This window comes from Heterodontus francisci, chromosome 35 (genome assembly GCF_036365525.1).
Source record: "Heterodontus francisci isolate sHetFra1 chromosome 35, sHetFra1.hap1, whole genome shotgun sequence".
NCBI classification, from domain to species: domain Eukaryota; kingdom Metazoa; phylum Chordata; class Chondrichthyes; order Heterodontiformes; family Heterodontidae; genus Heterodontus; species Heterodontus francisci.
The window spans coordinates 31,491,363-31,515,384 of NC_090405.1; positions in this window are offsets into that span (position 1 = coordinate 31,491,363).

The following is a 24,022-nucleotide window of genomic DNA, read 5'->3' on the forward strand; positions in this document are numbered from 1 at the left end:
AGTGTACACTGCCCTTTACACACTCAGTACACACTGTCCCTGTACACTCACTGACTGCACACCCAGTGTATATTGTCCCTGTACACACACTGAATGTGCACCCAAATCCCACAGGTTGCAACTCGAGCTGCAGAAAGGTGCCTTAGTCAATGATGGTCTCCATGCAGAGCCATGTTCTTCATTGACAATGCCTCTCAGACATTTGCAGGTAGCTGATTTGAGTCCGGTACACTCTCTGGCACTGGTGGGCCCCTCTTGGCATGGTGGCTGCTGTCACTCTTGTTGTGGAACTTCACGGGCATTCGCAGCTGCCTCCTGGCCCTCCCTCTGTCAGAGGCACCACATCACGCCATGGAGGTCCACAAAGACAAGGTGTATGTGACCCATACCAGGGGATCGATAGGCCTGCAGAGCACTGTCCTTGCAGAGATAAACTTGGCTTTGTACCTTTCCCTTTGCTACTCCCCTCAGAATACGCACTAATGGCCCTCAGTTCCCACCTTTGCAGAGAGCCCAGTGCCCAGTACAATGATCACTGGAACCTCTCACCCAGTACTATGGCCATTGGACCCTCTCACTCAGTACTATGACCACTGGAACCTCTCACCCAATACCATGACCACTGGAACCTCTCACCCAGTACTATGACCACTGGAACCTCTCGCCCAGTACTATGGCCACTGGACCCTCTCACTCAGTACTATGGCCACTGGAACCTCTCACCCAATACTATGGCCACTGGACCCTCTCATTCAGTACTATGACCACTGGAACCTCTCACCCAATACCATGACCACTGGAACCTCTCACCCAGTACTATGACCACTGGAACCTCTCGCCCAGTACTATGGCCACTGGACCCTCTCACTCAGTACTATGGCCACTGGAACCTCTCACCCAATACTATGGCCACTGGACCCTCTCATTCAGTACTATGACCACTGGAACCTCTCACCCAATACTATGACCACTGGACCCTCTCACTCAGTACTATGACCACTGGACCCTCTCACCCAGTAGTATGAGCACTGGACTGTCTCACCCAATACCATGACCACTGGACCCTCTCACCTAGTACTGTGACCACTGGACCCTCTCACCCAGTACTATGACCACTGGACCTTTTCACCCAGTAGTATGGCACCAGACCCTCTCACCTGAGACCAAGCTCACCCTCACTGTCACCCGAGAGCAAGCCCACCCGTACAGAGTGCACAGTGCTGCAGACCAACAGTGCCCGACAATGCTTTCCAGTTTAGGGTATCTCCAAACATCTGATGGTTACACAGCTCCACTAATACACAACTGCCTTCTAAAACCCCTCCCTCTACTTCAACACACCTCACTCCCCCATATCTCTTAGTCTTTGCATTCATTTACCCATCTCTTTGCAGGAGAAATTGGTGCATGCTGTCCACCAAAGGCAGGCTACTGGAGGAACTTTCCCACCTTTAAACCCAAGGATAAGACCAAGCATCTCTCAGCTCGTCACGTGACATGCTAAGATCAGTGGCATCTTGCCCGTGCCTGTTCATCGGCTAATGCTCTGACATGCCTATGAAGTACCACATAGCCACAACCTTCCACCCTATTCTCGGTCTCCTTAACCCCAACAAAGTGATGCTCGCCCATTCTTGTCCTAACAGTTCCACCACAGCAATGGATGGACAGGAGGAGGAAGAGGATGGTGAAGACCCAGTCACTCAGGCCACACTGCATGAAGCAGCCGTCTCTCAGGGCAGGGCACAGACCAGACCTCCAGCTGCCTCCCTCAGAATGTCATGACTGTGGTATGCAGGAGGCAAAACCTGTGACCAAGGGCACCTCCAGAGATGCAACCACCAGTACTTGCATGCAACGAGCCAGCTGCTATTGGCCAAATGCCATCTCAGTCTTTTGACCCTTCTGTGCTGCATGAAGAATCAACCTGGGCCTCAGAGCCAATCACCACTTAATGCTGGGCCTTAGGGGCACCTAGAGAAAGCGCTGGGATAAGGTGTCCATAGGGAATTCAATACCTGTTCTAACTACTCCATTGGGCATGGAGGGAATCACTGGGGACAATAAATCCTCCCGGTGCTCCGACCCTCTGAGAAGCATTAGCTTGGACTCATCGCTGATATCAAGGCTGGAGAATCTCAAGGGCAGGGTTTTGGGACTCACCTATGAAAATGATCAGTACCACAGGAAGAAAGAGAAAAGCAAAGATTTGCATTTACGTAGTGCTTTTCACATCCTCAGGACATCCCAAAGCTCTCAACAGCCCAGCAAATACATTTGAAGAGCAGTCACTGTTGTAATGTAGGACACGTGACAGCCAATTTGCAAACTGCAAACTCCCACAAACAGCAATGTGATAATGACCAGATAATCTTAACAGATAACCATAGTAAAGCCTTCACCTTCATCCCCTTATACCTCCCCACCTCAATAAATTTTGAGCTCAGCACCATTGCCATTGCCTCCATGCCAGGAGTCCTCCCCATCTCCAGTATTCTCCTTCCACCTGGACCACTCCCTCTGGCCTCTTACCCTCTCTAAATCTTTTCATTGAGAACAGCTGCCGTAATCTTGGCTGCTGAACTTCTCTGCTCCCCTCTCTCATTCTCACCTGTCTCCCTCTTAACTTGCTGCACTCCATTCTCTCAAGTTCAACCCTATCGTGCTGATAAGGTCGGCGCTGTTGTTGTCTGGCATACTGATCGAACTCCAAATCTCTGACACTTCCTCCCACCCCCGCCCTGGACCATAATCCCACCACCGAACACCTAGCCATTGTTTCCAGGACTGTCAGCACAGGGACAGTGCGCACAGACACTGCAGCAGTCAGTGTACGGAGGAATATTTCACACAGAGTTTGCAGCTGTGTGTGTGTGCACAGACGGTGCACACGGAGTTGGCAGCAGGCAGTAGACTGAAGTTAGTGAGCCTGCCGCTGGTTCCGTTTGTCACACGGGCGGCCACTCCACTGCAACCATGTGGCCGGCAGCCATTTTGCATAAGCCCTTTCAGCCCTTCTTGCATTGCTGCATTGCAATCACTCGCTGCTAGCCGCTCAAGACTGTGACCCATTCTGCACTGACTCTGGAGCCCCCAATCCCCTGAGGCAGAGCCCACAGGATGGCTGAGACAAGACACAGGGTGGTCCCACAGTTTAGTGATGCCTCCCTGCAGGTTCTCCTCCAGGCTGCAAGGGAGAGGTGGGAGGTTCTGTTCCCCAGTGATGGCATGAAGAGGTCCTCCTGCCTGATCAAGGAAGCCTGGGTGGAGATCACAGATGAGGTCAGTAGCCGTGGGGTCACCCCCTGGATCAGGAGGGAGACAACCCCAACTGACGGAGGCATCCCAGATCTTCAGCCTCTCTCCACAACAGAGGAAGAGGCGTTAGAATTGGCAGGGACACAGGTCGACCGTGCCATAACAGATGGAGAGACGGAATCTCCGCGCAAGAGAGTGAGGATTGGCTGCCATTGACATACAGTTCACTTCTGGAGACCCACATCATGGTTGGCATGACGAGATCTGCACAGCCCAATCCACACATGTTTTTATTCTCACATGCAGGTCGGCGGCCGCAGGAGACTCACCAGAAGCCGTCCACCTCTGAGGAGGAGGAGGAGGAGCACTCAGTGTGAAATTCTGTTCCAGTATCTCTCCACGGCTGTGGACATGAGGTAAGAAGGTCATCTCAGGGTCAAATAAAACACCAAAGTTGTGAACAGACTGGTTCAGCTTTAGACAGTTTCCAGGGAGAGGGATGGAGTCGGTGTTTAGGGAATGGAGTTTGTGATGAAGGCTGAAGACAATGGATTCTGACTTCCCAATATTTAATTGGAGCAAATTTCCAGTTCTGGATATCGGATAAGCAGTCTGATAATTTAGAGACAGTGTGGGAGTTAGTAAAGATGGAGGAAGGGTAGAGCTGGGTGTTGTCAGCATTCCTGCGGTAACTGATGTCATGATTTCAGATGATGCTGCCGAGGGGCAGCATGTCGATGAAAAATAGGAGGGGGTCAAGGAAAGAGCCTTGAGGACACCAGAGTTAACAGTGAGGGAGTGGGAAGAAGCCAGTGCAAGTGATTCTCTGGCTGCAACTGGATAAGTAAGAATGAAATCAGGCAAGTGGGAGTTGGGGGAGATGCCAGAGGATTGGAGAGTGGTAAATGTGACACCCTTATTCAAGAAAGGGTATAAGGACAGTCCTAGCAACTACAGGCCAGTTAGTTTAACATTGGTGTTGGGTAAGGTTTTAGAAACTATAATCAGGGAAATTATCAACGGATACTTAGAGAGGTACGAGTTGATTAAGGATAGTCAGCATGGATTTGTAAAAGGCAGATCAAGCTTGACAAATCTAATTGAATTTTTGATGAAGTAACAGAGAAGGTTGATGAAGGTGTTACAGTCAGGTGAGGAGGGATCAAAGGGCTTTTCTCTTTTCCCCCCTCCTCATTTGACCACAACAGGTTTAATTCTTTCTTAAAGTGGATGTACTGGCCAATTTAGTAGGTGATTACTTAATTGCTATGATCATATCAAGAACTAATCGGACAGGTTTTCTTGAGTTTAACAAAGAAAGAGGTTAACTTTATTGTACTTAAATTGAACTAATTAAAATAATAAATTACACACCAACTTACACACATACACACACACACACTAGAGGTTCACACACACACAAATAGGTTGCAGAGTAGGGAAGAGTAGATTGGTCGAGTTAGAGTCCATAGAAAAAAAGGCATACAGTCTGTGGAGTTTGGTGATTCATCTGGTTTCTAGCTGAATTTGGTGGTCCTGAGGCTTTTAGTTTGAAGAGATAGATGACTGATTCGGTGGGTCTCTGGGAGACAACGATGTGGATGATTTCCTCCAAAGGAGTTTCTGTTTGTAGCCGGAGTATGCAGTGGTGGTTAGTCAACAGGCAGGGTTTGTAGCTCGCAAGCTGGAATGGAGGGAGAAAGAGAGAGGGAGAGAGAGAGAGAGAGAGAGACCCCCACTTGTGTCTGCACAGGTCAGAGTCCAGATACTTCTCCTTGCTGCTGCAGAGGAACACCAGCTTAAAACCATGGGGTGGGATGGGTGGTGGGGGGGTGGTGGGGGTTGGCATGTCACGTGACAGTCACTCAGTGATTCAAGCATAGTAGTTAGCAGTGTATTTCTTCTTGCTAAAAAAAGAACAGGCAGTTCCCTTAAAGTTCCTGGGTCTTGGATCTTGCTGGGGCGAGCAGACATTTTATCTCCCTCCTCACAGGCCTTGCGGGATACAGTGTTACAAATTAGGTGGCCATCTTAAGCTGCTAGCAAAGTCATTTTTTATCTGTTAATTTTTAAATTTCTTTTAAAAAAATCAAATTCAGATCTCCAGTCAGTGGATTTTTAAAAATTATCATTCAACAAAGCACGTTGGTGCGACAAAGGGAATGTGGTAGATGTTGTTTATATGGATTTTAAGAAAGCATTTGATAAGGTACCACACACACAGCTGGTTAACAAAATTGAAGCTCGTGGAATAGGAGGGTCAGTGTCCAATTGGATAAAAAAAATTGGCTTAAGGACAGAAAACAGCTAGTTGTAGTAAATGGTTGCTTTTCAGGCCGGAGAATGGTAGACAGTGATGTTCCCCAAGAGTCAGTGCTAGGACCACTGTTTTTTAGTTATATATAAATTACTTTTATCTTGGAATGCAAAGTAGAATCTCAAAATTTGCTGATGACACCAAACTTGGAGGTGCGGCAAACAGTGAGGATGATATGAACCGCCTGCAACAGGATACAGATAGCCTAGAAGAATGGGCAGAGAGGGGGCAGATGGAATTTAATACAGGGAAGTGTGAGGTGGTACATTTCGGCAGAAGGAATAGGGAGAAGCAATATATACTTAATGGCACAGTTCTAAAGAGTGTGCAGGTACAGAGGCTCCTGGGGGTGCATGTGCATGGATCTTTAAAGGTGGCATGGCATATTGAGAGTGTGGTTAGTAAAGCATATGGAACCTTGAGCTTCATAAACAGATGCATTGAGTACAAAAGAGGGAAGTTATGCTGAAGCTTTATAAAGCTCTGGTTAGGCCCCAAATGGAGTTTTGCATCCAGTTCTGGCCACCACACTTCAGGAAGGATGTGAAGATCCTTGAGAGGATGCAGAGGAGATTTACCAGGATGGTTCCAGGGATGGAGGATTTTAGTTACAAGGTTAGGTTGGAAAATCTGGGGTTGTGATCCTGAGAACAAAGGAGATTGAGGAGAGATTTAATAGAAGTGTACAAAGAAAAGCTGTTCCCATTAACTAATGGGCCAAGGACTAGGGGACACAGATTGAAGGTTATGGACAAAAGATGCAAGGGGGAATATGAGGAAGCATTTTTTTACACAGCAGACCTGGAACTCGCTGCCCACAAGTGGAAGCAGAGACAATTAAGAGGATGTTGGATGGCCACCTGAGAGGAATAGACTTGCAGGGCTACCTGGATCGAGCCAGGGAGTGGGTCTAACAGCATAGCTGCGTGGAGAGCCAGCATGGACTCGATGGGCCGAATTGCCTCCTTCTGTGCTGTAAATGACTCTATGTAAACTCTATGACTCGAAGTGTATTTCTACCCAGCCAGGCTGGAGAGACGTCAACCATGACAAAGGCAGCAGGCGGTCGAGGAGGGATAGTTTACCTTTGTCACAGTCAACTAGGGTCATAAACAGAGTGAGTGAGTGGGAAAAACTATGGCAGATGGAGTTTACTGTGGTTAAGAGTAATTTATCCACTTTGGAGCTAAGAAAGTTATATTGGAGTATTCTGTAAATGGTGAGAAACCAGAAACTGGAGGAGCAAAGTGATTTTGGAGTCCATGTACACAAACTATTTAAATTATTTATAGTGGACATGTACACAAAGTAATCACAAAGGCTAATGGAACATTGGCCTTTATCTGAAGGGGGCTGGATACCAAGGAGAGGAAGTGATGCTTCAGTTGAGTTTCAGCCTTGGTTAGACTCCATCTGGAATACTGTGTTCAGTTCCAGGCACCACATCCCAGGACAGATATAATTGACCTTGGAGAGGATGAAACACAGGTTCACCAGAATGATACTGGGGACTTCAAGGTTTAAATTATAAGGACAGGTTGCAAAAACTTGGCGTGTATTCACTTGAGTATAGAAGTATGTGGGGTGATCTGATTAGAGTATTTAAAATGAAAATTAAGAACGAGGGGACATCATCTTAAAATTAGAGCTAGGCCATTTGGAAGGGTAACAAGGAATCACTGTTTCACACACAGGATAGGGGAAACCTAGAAATCTCTCACCCAAAGGCTGTGGATACTCGGGATAAATGGAGCTTTCAAGACTGAGATTGATAGATATTTGTTAGTTTAGGGGTATCAAGGGATATGGGAGGATAAATGGTGACAAGCTGGAACTGGTTCGAGGGGCTGAATGGCCTTCTCCTGTTCCTATTTTGCCATTTGTTTCAATTATATCTATTTCCCATTTTTTAAAAACATGTCACGTGTAAAGAGTCCCCTGGGGACTTCTATGCCACTTTCAGTCACCAAATTTGGTGTTTGCCACTGACGGATCTGAAAGATCAGTACAGTGGGTCTGTTCATCCCTAACAGCTGGATAGAAAACTATTTCACATGTCCCCTTTCACCCAAAGCCCAGAATGTGCAGGGCTGGTATCTCACTGCATGCCCTGTGCATTGGATATTTTTCCTCATCATTCAGCTCAAAAAATGTAATTGCTGCAAATAGCTGGCAGTGTGAGCTGATACCGACACAGTGAGGGCAAAGGAGTATCTGGGACCTCAGTGAACAACGGGACCAACAGTCTCTCCTTAACCAATGAGATTTAGGGATTGAAAAAGAAACAAAGAAAGGACAGAGAAGGAAGCAGGGTGAAATCATCAAACAGAAAGAGAAATAGAGAGAGGGACGAAAGGATTGGATTCAAAGAGAAACAAAATACAGAGAAAAAAAATGTAAGTTTTAAAACTTTTGAAAGCTTCGATAATTTACTACCTGCATGCCTGAACTCAATAATTTCCACTGTTGCCTTTCTGGGCCAGAGAGGTTGAGTGTCATTGCAGGAATATAAATCCCATCATTAAAACAAGCCTGATGTCATGAACTACCAGCCCTATCTTTCTGTGGTGAGTTTAATTCATAATTACATCACAAATTCAGTAATTTTTTGAAAGTAAGGAGGAGGTTGAGGGTAAGATCCCTTTTGTTGTTAAGGTTTTCGATGAAATGGCACAAATCATCCACAAAATTGTGCCAACTCACGTCTCCACCACAAATTGTTGGATTCTTTTCTGACACAATGAGCCTGTGACGCAGGGTAATGTCCAACAGTAGCTGTTTTTCTTATTTTTAAACAAAGACGTTGTTTTGGCAAACAAGAGATAAAAGCCTGGCGTTCTCCTGAATGCCTGTGGGCGATGAATCTCTGGCCACTACATCAAACACCAACCTCTGCTCTGAGCCCAGTGTCAGAGATTATCGAATCCTGATGAAAGGTCACAGACCTGAAACATTAACTCTGTTTCTCTCTCCACAGATGCTGCCAGACCTGCTGAGTATTTCCAGGGCTTTCTATTTTTATTTCAGATTTACAGCATCCACAGTATTTTGCTTTTATTCGAACAAACATCAACCTCTGCTCTGAGCCAGGGATAGGCACTAACGTGTTGCACCATGGACATCTGACAAAATTGTTGACTTTGCCACAGACATGGGGACAATCAATCTTCAGATAAAGTGCATAGCCAACCTAATGCCATCAAAACACACTCTGATTTAAAACGCACTTCTCATTATTTCGTAAGGTACCTGGCATTGTTTTTGCTTGCACAAGTAGACAAAGTCTGCCCGCACATCCGATGTAGCGATGCAAAGAATCTGGATAGATCTCAATCTGTCAGGAGTGCCATTGATCTCTTTCTCTCCTCTCTTGCACTCTCTGTGTCAATCCCTAATCCTCTCTCTCAGTGTCATTCCCTATCTTCTCTCGGTGTCATTCCCTAACCTCACACTGTGTCATGCACTATCCTCTTTTGGTGTCAATCCCTATCCTCTCTCTGTATCAATCAATCCTCTGTCTGTGTCAGTCCCGATCCTGTCTTTGTGTCAATCCCTATTCCCCTCTCTCTCTGTCAGTCCCTATCTTCTCTCTGTATCTATCGATTTCCTCTCTCTGTATAAATCCCTATCCTCTCTTTGTATCAATCCCTATCCTCTCTCTGTCTCAGTCCTTATCCACTCTTTGTATCAATCCATAATCCTCTCTCTGTATCAATCCCTATCCTCTCTCTGTGTCAGTCCCGATCCTCCCTCTGTATCAAACCCTAAACTCTCTGTCTGTCAATTCCTATCCTCTCATTGTGTCAATCACTATCCGCTCTGTGTGTCAATCACTATCCTCTCTCTCTGTCAGTCCCTATCCTCTCTCTGTATCAATCCCTAAACTCTCTGTCTGTCAATCCCTATCCTCTCTGTGTGTCAATCACTATCCTCTCTGTGTGTCAATCACTATCCTCTCTCTCTGTCAGTCCCTATCCTCTCTCTCTGTCAGTGCCTATCCTCTCTCTGTATCAATCCCTATCCACTCTCTCTCTCAATCCCTATCCTTTCTCTGTGTCAATCCCTATTCCCCTCTCTCTGTGTCAAACACTATTCTCTCTCTCTGTCAATCCCTATCCTCGCTCTGTGTCAATCCCTATCCTCTCTCTGTATCAATCCCTACACTCTCTTAGCGTCAATCCCTGTTCCTCTATCTCGATGTCAATCACTATCCTGTCTCGGTGTCAATCACTATCTTCTCTCTATATCAGTCCCTATCCTCTCTCTGTCAAACCCTATCCTCTCTCTCTGTCAATCCCTATCCTCTCTCTGTGTCATTCCCTATCCTCTCTCTGTTTCAGTCGCTATCCTCTCTCTATCAATCCCTATCCTCTCTCTGTGTCATTCCCTATCCTCTCTCTGTTTCAGTCGCTATCCTCTCTCTGTCATTCCTAATCCTCTCTCTGTGTCATTCCTTATCCTCTCTGTGTATCAAACCCTAAACTCTCTCTGTATCAATCCCTATCCTCTCTCTGTATCAATCCCTATCCTCTCTCGGAATCAATCCCTAAACTCTCTTATTGTCAGTCCCTCTGCTCTCTAACAATCCCAGTACTCTCTATGTGTCAATCCATATCCTCTCTCGGTTCATCCCTATCCTCTCTCTGTGCCAGTCCCTATTCTCCTCTCTCTGTATCAATCACTATGCTCTCTCTGTCAATCCCTATCCACACTCTGTATCAATCCCTATACTTTCTTGGTGTCAATCCGTATCCTCTCTATCAATCCCTCGCCTCTCTCTGTGTCAATCTCTCTCCTCTCTCTGTATCAATCAATATCTTCTTTCTGTGTCAATCCCTATCCTCTTTCTGTGTCAATCCCTATCCTCTCGATCAATCCCTATCCTCTCTCTCTATCAATCCCTATCCTCTGGCTGTGTCAATCCCTATCCTGTCTCTCTGTCAATCCCGAAACTCTCTCTGTATCAATCCCTCTCCTCTCTCTGTGTCAGTTCTTATCCTCTCTTTCTATCAATCCCTAAACTCTCTTAGCGTCAATCCCTATTCCTCTATCTCTGTGTCAATCCCTATACTGTCTCGGTGTCAATCCCGATCCTCTCTCTCTGTCAATCCCTATCCTCTCTCTCTGTCAGTCCCTATCCTCTCTGTGTGTCAATCCCTATCCTCTCTCTCTGTCAGTCCCAATCCTCTCTCTGTCAAACCCTACCCTCTCTCTCTATCAATCCCTATCCTCTCTCTGTGTCATTCCCTATCCTCTCTCTGTATCAATCCCTCTCCTCTCTCTGTGTCAGTTCTTATCCTCTCTTTCTATCAATCCCTAAACTCTCTTAGCGTCAATCCCTATTCCTCTATCTCTGTGTCAATCCCTATACTGTCTCGGTGTCAATCCCGATCCTCTCTCTCTGTCAATCCCTATCCTCTCTCTCTGTCAGTCCCTATCCTCTCTGTGTGTCAATCCCTATCCTCTCTCTCTGTCAGTCCCAATCCTCTCTCTGTCAAACCCTACCCTCTCTCTCTATCAATCCCTATCCTCTCTCTGTGTCATTCCCTATCCTCTCTCTGTTTCAGTCACTATCCTCTCTCTGTGTCATTCTCAATCCTCTCTCTGTGTCATTCCCTATCCTCTCTGTGTGTCAGTCGCTATCCTCTCACTGTGTCAGTCCCTATCCTCTGTCTGTATCAATCCCTATCCTCTCTCTCTGTCAGTCCCTATCCTCTCTCTGTGTCAGTCCCCAACCTCTCTCTGTGTCAGTCCCTATCCTCTATCTCTGTCAGTCCCTATCCTCTCTCTCTGTCAATCCCTATCCTCTCTCTGTGTCAGTCCCGATCCGCTCTCTGTATCAATCCCTAAACTCTCTGTCTGTCAAATCCTATCCTCTCTTTGTGTCAATCCCTATCCTCTCTGTGTGCCAATCCCTATCCTCTCTCTGTATCAATCCCTATCCTCTTTCTGTGTCAATCCCTATCCTCTCTCTGTGTCAGTCCCTATCCTTTCTCTGTGTCAATCCCTATCCTCTCTCTGTGTCAGTCCCGATCCACTCTCTGTATCAATCCCTAAACTCTCTGTCTGTCAAATCCTATCCTCTCTGTGTGCCTATCCCTATCCTCTCTCTATATCAATCCCTATCCTTTCTCTGTGTCAGTCCCTATCCTCTCTCTGTATCAATCCCTCTCCTCACTCTGTATCAATCCCTATACTCTCTCTGTCTCAGTGCCTATCCTCTCTCTGTAGCAATACCTATCCTCTCTCTGTACCAATCCCTATCCTCTCTCTGTATCAATCCCTATCCTCTCTCTGTATCAATCCCTCTCCTCGCTCTGTATCAATCCCTATCCTCTCTCTGTACCAATCCCTATCCTCTCTCTGTCTCAGTGCCTATCCTCTCTCTGTAGCAATACCTATCCTCTCTCTGTACCAATCCCTATCCTCTCTCTGTACCAATCCCTATCCTCTCTCTGTCTCAGTGCCTATCCTCTCTTTGTGTAAATCCATAATACTCTCTTTGTGTCAAACCCTGTTCTCTCTTTGTGTCATTCCCTATCCTCTCTCTGTATCAATCCCTAAACTCTCTTAGTGTCAATCACTAAACTCTCTTAGTGTCAATCCCACTGCTCTCCATCAATCTCACTACTCACTCTATGTCGTTCCCTCTCCTCTCTATCAATCCCACCACTCTCTCTGTGTCAATCCCTGTCCTCTCTCTGTAGCAATGTCTATCCTCTCACTGTGTCAATCCCTATCCTCTCTATCAATCCCCATCCTCTCGCTGTGTCAATCCGTATCCTCTCTCTGTCAATCCGTATCCTCTCTCTGTATCAATCTCCATCCTCTCGCTCTGTCGATCCCTGTCCTCTCACTGTAACAATCCCTCTCTGCTCTCTGAATCAATCCCTATCCTCTCTCAGTATCAATCTCTATCCTCTCTCTGTGTCAGTCCTTATCCTCTCTCTGTATCAATCCCTAACCTCTCTTAGCGTCAATCCCGATCCCTTTATCTCGGTGTCAATCCCTATCCTGTCTCGGTTGCAATCCCTATCCTCTCTATCTGTCAATCCCTATCCTCTCTCTGTGTCAATCTCCATCCTCTCTCTGTGTTAGTCCCTATCCTCTCTCTGTGTCAAACATTATCCTCTCTCTGTGTCAGTCCCTATCCTCTCTGTGTGTCAAACCCTGGCCTATTTCTGTGTCAGTCCCTATCCTCTCTCTATGTCAAACCCTATCCTCTCTCTGTCACAGTCCCTATCCACTCTGTGTGTCAAACCCTGGCCTATCTCTGTCTCAGACCCTATCCTCTCTCTGTATCAATCCCTACCCTCTCTCCTTATAAATCCCTGTCCTATCTCTGTGTCAGTCCCTATCGTCTTACTTTGTCAATCCCTATCCTCTCTATCAATCCCTATCCTCTCACTGTCTGAATCCCTCACCTCTCTCTCTGTCAATCCCTATCCTCTCTCTGTATCAATCCCTGTCCTCTCTCTCTGTCAATCCCTATCCTCTCTCTGTATCAATCCCTCTCCTCTCTCTCTGTCAAACCATATCCTCTCTCAGTATCAACCCGCCTCCTCTCTATCAATCCCACTCCTCTCTCTGTATCAATCCCTCTCCTCTCTCTCTGTCTCAATCCCTCTCCTCTGTATCAATCTTTCTCTTCTCTCTCTCTATCAATCCCTCTCCTCTCTCTGTATTAATCCCTATCCACTCTCTGTGTCAAACCCTGGCCTATCTCTGTCTCAGACCCTATCCTCTCTCTGTATCAATCCCTACCCTCTCTCCTTATAAATCCCTGTCCTATCTCTGTGTCAGTCCCTATCGTCTTACTTTGTCAATCCCTATCCTCTCTATCAATCCCTATCCTCTCACTGTCTGAATCCCTCACCTCTCTCTCTGTCAATCCCTATCCTCTCTCTGTATCAATCCCTGTCCTCTCTCTCTGTCAATCCCTATCCTCTCTCTGTATCAATCCCTCTCCTCTCTCTCTGTCAAACCATATCCTCTCTCAGTATCAACCCGCCTCCTCTCTATCAATCCCACTCCTCTCTCTGTATCAATCCCTCTCCTCTCTCTCTGTCTCAATCCCTCTCCTCTGTATCAATCTTTCTCTTCTCTCTCTCTATCAATCCCTCTCCTCTCTCTGTATTAATCCCTATCCACTCTCTGTGTCAATCCATATCCTCTCTCTCTTTCAATCCCTATCCTCTCTCTCTGTCAGTTCTTATCCTCTCGTTCTATCAATCCCTAAACTCTCTTAGCGTCAATCCCTCTTCCGCTATCTCGGTGTCAATCCCTATCCTGTCTCGGTGTTAATCCTTATCCTGTCTCGGTGTCAATCCCTATCCTCTCTCTGTGTCAGTCCCTATCCTCTCTCTGTGTCAGTCCCTATCCTCTCTCTGTGTCAAACCCTGTCCTCTCTCTCTATCAATCCCTATCCTCTGGCTGTGTCAATCCCTATCCTCTCTCACTGTCAAACACGATCTTCTCTCTGTATCAATCCCCCTCCTCTCGATCAATCCATCTCCACTCTCTGTGTCAATCCCTCTCCTCTCTCTGTATCAATCCCTATCGTCTCTCTGTCCCAGTGCCTGTCCTCGCTTTGTGTCAATCCATAATACTCTCTCTCTGTCAATCACTATCCTCTCTCTGTATCAATCCTATCCTCTCTCTGTATCAATCCCTATCCTCTCTCGGAATCAATCCCTAAACTCCCATATTGTCAATCCCTTTCATCTCAAACAATCCCAGTACTCTCTCTGTGTCAATCCCTATCCTCTCTCTGTTAATCCCTATCCTCTCTCTGTAACAATCCAAATCCAGTCTCTGTGTCAATCCCTATCCTCTCTCTGTCAATCCCTATCCAATCTCTGTATCAATCCCTATACTTTCTCGGTGTCAATCCCTATCCTCTCTATCAATCCCTCGCCTCTCTCTGTGTCAATGCCACTCCTCTCTCTGTATCAATCCCTATCTTCTTTCTATGTCAATCCCTATCCTCTCTATCAATCGCTATCCTCTCTCTTTGTCAATCCCGATCCTCTCTCTGTGTCAGTCCCTATCCTCTCTCTGTATTAATCCCTATCCACTTTCTGTGTCAGTCCCTATCCTCTCGATCAATCCCTACCCTCTGGCTGTGTTAATCCCTTACCTCTCTCTCTATCAATCCATATCCTCTCTCTATTTCAATCCCTATCCTCTCTCTGTGTCAGTTCTTATCCTCTCGTTCTATCAATCCCTAAACTCTCTTAGCGTCAATCCTGATTCCTCTATCTCGGTGTCAATCCCTATCCTGTCTCGGTGTCAATGCCTATCCTCTCTCTGTGTCAATGCCTATCCTCTCTCTGTGTCAGTCCCTATCCTCTCTCTGGAGCAATGCCTATCCTCTCTCTGTGTCAGTCCCTACCCTCTCTCTGTGTCAATCCCTATCCTCTCTCTGTGTCATTCCCTGTCCTCTCTCTGTGTCAGTCCCCATCCTCTCTCTGGAGCAATGCCTATCCTCTCTCTGTGTCAGTCCCTACCCTCTCTCTGTGTCAATCCCTATCCTCTCTCTGGAGCAATGCCTATCCTCTCTCTGTGTCAGTCCCTACCCTCTCTCTGTGTCAATCCCTATCCTCTCTCTGTGTCAATGCCTATCCTCTCTCAGTGTCAGTCCCTATCCTCTCTCTGGAGCAATGCCTATCCTCTCTCTGTGTCAAACCCTATTCTCTCTCTGTGTCAATCCCTATCCTCTCTCTGTGTCATTCCCTGTCCTCTCTCTGTGTCAGTCCCTATCCTCTCTCTGTGTCAGTCCCTATCCTCTCTCTGTGTCAATCCCTGGCCTCTCTCTGTGTCAGTCCCTATCCTCTCTCTGTATCAATCCCTATCCACTCTCTCTCTCAATCCCTATCCTTTCTCTGTGTCAATCCCTATTCCCCTCTCTCTGTGTCAAACACTATTCTCTCTCTCTGTCAATCCCTATCCTCGCTCTGTGTCAATCCCTATCCTCTCTCTGTATCAATCCCTACACTCTCTTAGCGTCAATCCCTGTTCCTCTATCTCGATGTCAATCACTATCCTGTCTCGGTGTCAATCACTATCTTCTCTCTGTATCAGTCCCTATCCTCTCTCTGTCAAACCCTATCCTCTCTCTCTGTCAATCCCTATCCTCTCTCTGTGTCATTCCCTATCCTCTCTCTGTTTCAGTCGCTATCCTCTCTCTATCAATCCCTATCCTCTCTCTGTGTCATTCCCTATCCTCTCTCTGTTTCAGTCGCTATCCTCTCTCTGTCATTCCTAATCCTCTCTCTGTGTCATTCCTTATCCTCTCTGTGTATCAAACCCTAAACTCTCTCTGTATCAATCCCTATCCTCTCTCTGTATCAATCCCTATCCTCTCTCGGAATCAATCCCTAAACTCTCTTATTGTCAGTCCCTCTGCTCTCTAACAATCCCAGTACTCTCTATGTGTCAATCCATATCCTCTCTCGGTTCATCCCTATCCTCTCTCTGTGCCAGTCCCTATTCTCCTCTCTCTGTATCAATCACTATGCTCTCTCTGTCAATCCCTATCCACACTCTGTATCAATCCCTATACTTTCTTGGTGTCAATCCGTATCCTCTCTATCAATCCCTCGCCTCTCTCTGTGTCAATCTCTCTCCTCTCTCTGTATCAATCAATATCTTCTTTCTGTGTCAATCCCTATCCTCTTTCTGTGTCAATCCCTATCCTCTCGATCAATCCCTATCCTCTCTCTCTATCAATCCCTATCCTCTGGCTGTGTCAATCCCTATCCTGTCTCTCTGTCAATCCCGAAACTCTCTTTGTATCAATCCCTCTCCTCTCTCTGTGTCAGTTCTTATCCTCTCTTTCTATCAATCCCTAAACTCTCTTAGCGTCAATCCCTATTCCTCTATCTCTGTGTCAATCCCTATACTGTCTCGGTGTCAATCCCGATCCTCTCTCTCTGTCAATCCCTATCCTCTCTCTCTGTCAGTCCCTATCCTCTCTGTGTGTCAATCCCTATCCTCTCTCTCTGTCAGTCCCAATCCTCTCTCTGTCAAACCCTACCCTCTCTCTCTATCAATCCCTATCCTCTCTCTGTGTCATTCCCTATCCTCTCTCTGTATCAATCCCTCTCCTCTCTCTGTGTCAGTTCTTATCCTCTCTTTCTATCAATCCCTAAACTCTCTTAGCGTCAATCCCTATTCCTCTATCTCTGTGTCAATCCCTATACTGTCTCGGTGTCAATCCCGATCCTCTCTCTCTGTCAATCCCTATCCTCTCTCTCTGTCAGTCCCTATCCTCTCTGTGTGTCAATCCCTATCCTCTCTCTCTGTCAGTCCCAATCCTCTCTCTGTCAAACCCTACCCTCTCTCTCTATCAATCCCTATCCTCTCTCTGTGTCATTCCCTATCCTCTCTCTGTTTCAGTCACTATCCTCTCTCTGTGTCATTCTCAATCCTCTCTCTGTGTCATTCCCTATCCTCTCTGTGTGTCAGTCGCTATCCTCTCACTGTGTCAGTCCCTATCCTCTGTCTGTATCAATCCCTATCCTCTCTCTCTGTCAGTCCCTATCCTCTCTCTGTGTCAGTCCCCAACCTCTCTCTGTGTCAGTCCCTATCCTCTATCTCTGTCAGTCCCTATCCTCTCTCTCTGTCAATCCCTATCCTCTCTCTGTGTCAGTCCCGATCCGCTCTCTGTATCAATCCCTAAACTCTCTGTCTGTCAAATCCTATCCTCTCTTTGTGTCAATCCCTATCCTCTCTGTGTGCCAATCCCTATCCTCTCTCTGTATCAATCCCTATCCTCTTTCTGTGTCAATCCCTATCCTCTCTCTGTGTCAGTCCCTATCCTTTCTCTGTGTCAATCCCTATCCTCTCTCTGTGTCAGTCCCGATCCACTCTCTGTATCAATCCCTAAACTCTCTGTCTGTCAAATCCTATCCTCTCTGTGTGCCTATCCCTATCCTCTCTCTATATCAATCCCTATCCTTTCTCTGTGTCAGTCCCTATCCTCTCTCTGTATCAATCCCTCTCCTCACTCTGTATCAATCCCTATACTCTCTCTGTCTCAGTGCCTATCCTCTCTCTGTAGCAATACCTATCCTCTCTCTGTACCAATCCCTATCCTCTCTCTGTATCAATCCCTATCCTCTCTCTGTATCAATCCCTCTCCTCGCTCTGTATCAATCCCTATCCTCTCTCTGTACCAATCCCTATCCTCTCTCTGTCTCAGTGCCTATCCTCTCTCTGTAGCAATACCTATCCTCTCTCTGTACCAATCCCTATCCTCTCTCTGTACCAATCCCTATCCTCTCTCTGTCTCAGTGCCTATCCTCTCTTTGTGTAAATCCATAATACTCTCTTTGTGTCAAACCCTGTTCTCTCTTTGTGTCATTCCCTATCCTCTCTCTGTATCAATCCCTAAACTCTCTTAGTGTCAATCACTAAACTCTCTTAGTGTCAATCCCACTGCTCTCCATCAATCTCACTACTCACTCTATGTCGTTCCCTCTCCTCTCTATCAATCCCACCACTCTCTCTGTGTCAATCCCTGTCCTCTCTCTGTAGCAATGTCTATCCTCTCACTGTGTCAATCCCTATCCTCTCTATCAATCCCCATCCTCTCGCTGTGTCAATCCGTATCCTCTCTCTGTCAATCCGTATCCTCTCTCTGTATCAATCTCCATCCTCTCGCTCTGTCGATCCCTGTCCTCTCACTGTAACAATCCCTCTCTGCTCTCTGAATCAATCCCTATCCTCTCTCAGTATCAATCTCTATCCTCTCTCTGTGTCAGTCCTTATCCTCTCTCTGTATCAATCCCTAACCTCTCTTAGCGTCAATCCCGATCCCTTTATCTCGGTGTCAATCCCTATCCTGTCTCGGTTGCAATCCCTATCCTCTCTATCTGTCAATCCCTATCCTCTCTCTGTGTCAATCTCCATCCTCTCTCTGTGTTAGTCCCTATCCTCTCTCTGTGTCAAACATTATCCTCTCTCTGTGTCAGTCCCTATCCTCTCTGTGTGTCAAACCCTGGCCTATTTCTGTGTCAGTCCCTATCCTCTCTCTATGTCAAACCCTATCCTCTCTCTGTCACAGTCCCTATCCACTCTGTGTGTCAAACCCTGGCCTATCTCTGTCTCAGACCCTATCCTCTCTCTGTATCAATCCCTACCCTCTCTCCTTATAAATCCCTGTCCTATCTCTGTGTCAGTCCCTATCGTCTTACTTTGTCAATCCCTATCCTCTCTATCAATCCCTATCCTCTCACTGTCTGAATCCCTCACCTCTCTCTCTGTCAATCCCTATCCTCTCTCTGTATCAATCCCTGTCCTCTCTCTCTGTCAATCCCTATCCTCTCTCTGTATCAATCCCTCTCCTCTCTCTCTGTCAAACCATATCCTCTCTCAGTATCAACCCGCCTCCTCTCTATCAATCCCACTCCTCTCTCTGTATCAATCCCTCTCCTCTCTCTCTGTCTCAATCCCTCTCCTCTGTATCAATCTTTCTCTTCTCTCTCTCTATCAATCCCTCTCCTCTCTCTGTATTAATCCCTATCCACTCTCTGTGTCAAACCCTGGCCTATCTCTGTCTCAGACCCTATCCTCTCTCTGTATCAATCCCTACCCTCTCTCCTTATAAATCCCTGTCCTATCTCTGTGTCAGTCCCTATCGTCTTACTTTGTCAATCCCTATCCTCTCTATCAATCCCTATCCTCTCACTGTCTGAATCCCTCACCTCTCTCTCTGTCAATCCCTATCCTCTCTCTGTATCAATCCCTGTCCTCTCTCTCTGTCAATCCCTATCCTCTCTCTGTATCAATCCCTCTCCTCTCTCTCTGTCAAACCATATCCTCTCTCAGTATCAACCCGCCTCCTCTCTATCAATCCCACTCCTCTCTCTGTATCAATCCCTCTCCTCTCTCTCTGTCTCAATCCCTCTCCTCTGTATCAATCTTTCTCTTCTCTCTCTCTATCAATCCCTCTCCTCTCTCTGTATTAATCCCTATCCACTCTCTGTGTCAATCCATATCCTCTCTCTCTTTCAATCCCTATCCTCTCTCTCTGTCAGTTCTTATCCTCTCGTTCTATCAATCCCTAAACTCTCTTAGCGTCAATCCCTCTTCCGCTATCTCGGTGTCAATCCCTATCCTGTCTCGGTGTTAATCCTTATCCTGTCTCGGTGTCAATCCCTATCCTCTCTCTGTGTCAGTCCCTATCCTCTCTCTGTGTCAGTCCCTATCCTCTCTCTGTGTCAAACCCTGTCCTCTCTCTCTATCAATCCCTATCCTCTGGCTGTGTCAATCCCTATCCTCTCTCACTGTCAAACACGATCTTCTCTCTGTATCAATCCCCCTCCTCTCGATCAATCCATCTCCACTCTCTGTGTCAATCCCTCTCCTCTCTCTGTATCAATCCCTATCGTCTCTCTGTCCCAGTGCCTGTCCTCGCTTTGTGTCAATCCATAATACTCTCTCTCTGTCAATCACTATCCTCTCTCTGTATCAATCCTATCCTCTCTCTGTATCAATCCCTATCCTCTCTCGGAATCAATCCCTAAACTCCCATATTGTCAATCCCTTTCATCTCAAACAATCCCAGTACTCTCTCTGTGTCAATCCCTATCCTCTCTCTGTTAATCCCTATCCTCTCTCTGTAACAATCCAAATCCAGTCTCTGTGTCAATCCCTATCCTCTCTCTGTCAATCCCTATCCAATCTCTGTATCAATCCCTATACTTTCTCGGTGTCAATCCCTATCCTCTCTATCAATCCCTCGCCTCTCTCTGTGTCAATGCCACTCCTCTCTCTGTATCAATCCCTATCTTCTTTCTATGTCAATCCCTATCCTCTCTATCAATCGCTATCCTCTCTCTTTGTCAATCCCGATCCTCTCTCTGTGTCAGTCCCTATCCTCTCTCTGTATTAATCCCTATCCACTTTCTGTGTCAGTCCCTATCCTCTCGATCAATCCCTACCCTCTGGCTGTGTTAATCCCTTACCTCTCTCTCTATCAATCCATATCCTCTCTCTATTTCAATCCCTATCCTCTCTCTGTGTCAGTTCTTATCCTCTCGTTCTATCAATCCCTAAACTCTCTTAGCGTCAATCCTGATTCCTCTATCTCGGTGTCAATCCCTATCCTGTCTCGGTGTCAATGCCTATCCTCTCTCTGTGTCAATGCCTATCCTCTCTCTGTGTCAGTCCCTATCCTCTCTCTGGAGCAATGCCTATCCTCTCTCTGTGTCAGTCCCTACCCTCTCTCTGTGTCAATCCCTATCCTCTCTCTGTGTCATTCCCTGTCCTCTCTCTGTGTCAGTCCCCATCCTCTCTCTGGAGCAATGCCTATCCTCTCTCTGTGTCAGTCCCTACCCTCTCTCTGTGTCAATCCCTATCCTCTCTCTGGAGCAATGCCTATCCTCTCTCTGTGTCAGTCCCTACCCTCTCTCTGTGTCAATCCCTATCCTCTCTCTGTGTCAATGCCTATCCTCTCTCAGTGTCAGTCCCTATCCTCTCTCTGGAGCAATGCCTATCCTCTCTCTGTGTCAAACCCTATTCTCTCTCTGTGTCAATCCCTATCCTCTCTCTGTGTCATTCCCTGTCCTCTCTCTGTGTCAGTCCCTATCCTCTCTCTGTGTCAGTCCCTATCCTCTCTCTGTGTCAATCCCTGGCCTCTCTCTGTGTCAGTCCCTATCCTCTCTCTGTATCAATCCCTATCCACTCTCTCTCTCAATCCCTATCCTTTCTCTGTGTCAATCCCTATTCCCCTCTCTCTGTGTCAAACACTATTCTCTCTCTCTGTCAATCCCTATCCTCGCTCTGTGTCAATCCCTATCCTCTCTCTGTATCAATCCCTACACTCTCTTAGCGTCAATCCCTGTTCCTCTATCTCGATGTCAATCACTATCCTGTCTCGGTGTCAATCACTATCTTCTCTCTGTATCAGTCCCTATCCTCTCTCTGTCAAACCCTATCCTCTCTCTCTGTCAATCCCTATCCTCTCTCTGTGTCATTCCCTATCCTCTCTCTGTTTCAGTCGCTATCCTCTCTCTATCAATCCCTATCCTCTCTCTGTGTCATTCCCTATCCTCTCTCTGTTTCAGTCGCTATCCTCTCTCTGTCATTCCTAATCCTCTCTCTGTGTCATTCCTTATCCTCTCTGTGTATCAAACCCTAAACTCTCTCTGTATCAATCCCTATCCTCTCTCTGTATCAATCCCTATCCTCTCTCGGAATCAATCCCTAAACTCTCTTATTGTCAGTCCCTCTGCTCTCTAACAATCCCAGTACTCTCTATGTGTCAATCCATATCCTCTCTCGGTTCATCCCTATCCTCTCTCTGTGCCAGTCCCTATTCTCCTCTCTCTGTATCAATCACTATGCTCTCTCTGTCAATCCCTATCCACACTCTGTATCAATCCCTATACTTTCTTGGTGTCAATCCGTATCCTCTCTATCAATCCCTCGCCTCTCTCTGTGTCAATCTCTCTCCTCTCTCTGTATCAATCAATATCTTCTTTCTGTGTCAATCCCTATCCTCTTTCTGTGTCAATCCCTATCCTCTCGATCAATCCCTATCCTCTCTCTCTATCAATCCCTATCCTCTGGCTGTGTCAATCCCTATCCTGTCTCTCTGTCAATCCCGAAACTCTCTCTGTATCAATCCCTCTCCTCTCTCTGTGTCAGTTCTTATCCTCTCTTTCTATCAATCCCTAAACTCTCTTAGCGTCAATCCCTATTCCTCTATCTCTGTGTCAATCCCTATACTGTCTCGGTGTCAATCCCGATCCTCTCTCTCTGTCAATCCCTATCCTCTCTCTCTGTCAGTCCCTATCCTCTCTGTGTGTCAATCCCTATCCTCTCTCTCTGTCAGTCCCAATCCTCTCTCTGTCAAACCCTACCCTCTCTCTCTATCAATCCCTATCCTCTCTCTGTGTCATTTCCTATCCTCTCTCTGTATCAATCCCTCTCCTCTCTCTGTGTCAGTTCTTATCCTCTCTTTCTATCAATCCCTAAACTCTCTTAGCGTCAATCCCTATTCCTCTATCTCTGTGTCAATCCCTATACTGTCTCGGTGTCAATCCCGATCCTCTCTCTCTGTCAATCCCTATCCTCTCTCTCTGTCAGTCCCTATCCTCTCTGTGTGTCAATCCCTATCCTCTCTCTCTGTCAGTCCCAATCCTCTCTCTGTCAAACCCTACCCTCTCTCTCTATCAATCCCTATCCTCTCTCTGTGTCATTCCCTATCCTCTCTCTGTTTCAGTCACTATCCTCTCTCTGTGTCATTCTCAATCCTCTCTCTGTGTCATTCCCTATCCTCTCTGTGTGTCAGTCGCTATCCTCTCACTGTGTCAGTCCCTATCCTCTGTCTGTATCAATCCCTATCCTCTCTCTCTGTCAGTCCCTATCCTCTCTCTGTGTCAGTCCCCAACCTCTCTCTGTGTCAGTCCCTATCCTCTATCTCTGTCAGTCCCTATCCTCTCTCTCTGTCAATCCCTATCCTCTCTCTGTGTCAGTCCCGATCCGCTCTCTGTATCAATCCCTAAACTCTCTGTCTGTCAAATCCTATCCTCTCTTTGTGTCAATCCCTATCCTCTCTGTGTGCCAATCCCTATCCTCTCTCTGTATCAATCCCTATCCTCTTTCTGTGTCAATCCCTATCCTCTCTCTGTGTCAGTCCCTATCCTTTCTCTGTGTCAATCCCTATCCTCTCTCTGTGTCAGTCCCGATCCACTCTCTGTATCAATCCCTAAACTCTCTGTCTGTCAAATCCTATCCTCTCTGTGTGCCTATCCCTATCCTCTCTCTATATCAATCCCTATCCTTTCTCTGTGTCAGTCCCTATCCTCTCTCTGTATCAATCCCTCTCCTCACTCTGTATCAATCCCTATACTCTCTCTGTCTCAGTGCCTATCCTCTCTCTGTAGCAATACCTATCCTCTCTCTGTACCAATCCCTATCCTCTCTCTGTATCAATCCCTATCCTCTCTCTGTATCAATCCCTCTCCTCGCTCTGTATCAATCCCTATCCTCTCTCTGTACCAATCCCTATCCTCTCTCTGTCTCAGTGCCTATCCTCTCTCTGTAGCAATACCTATCCTCTCTCTGTACCAATCCCTATCCTCTCTCTGTACCAATCCCTATCCTCTCTCTGTCTCAGTGCCTATCCTCTCTTTGTGTAAATCCATAATACTCTCTTTGTGTCAAACCCTGTTCTCTCTTTGTGTCATTCCCTATCCTCTCTCTGTATCAATCCCTAAACTCTCTTAGTGTCAATCACTAAACTCTCTTAGTGTCAATCCCACTGCTCTCCATCAATCTCACTACTCACTCTATGTCGTTCCCTCTCCTCTCTATCAATCCCACCACTCTCTCTGTGTCAATCCCTGTCCTCTCTCTGTAGCAATGTCTATCCTCTCACTGTGTCAATCCCTATCCTCTCTATCAATCCCCATCCTCTCGCTGTGTCAATCCGTA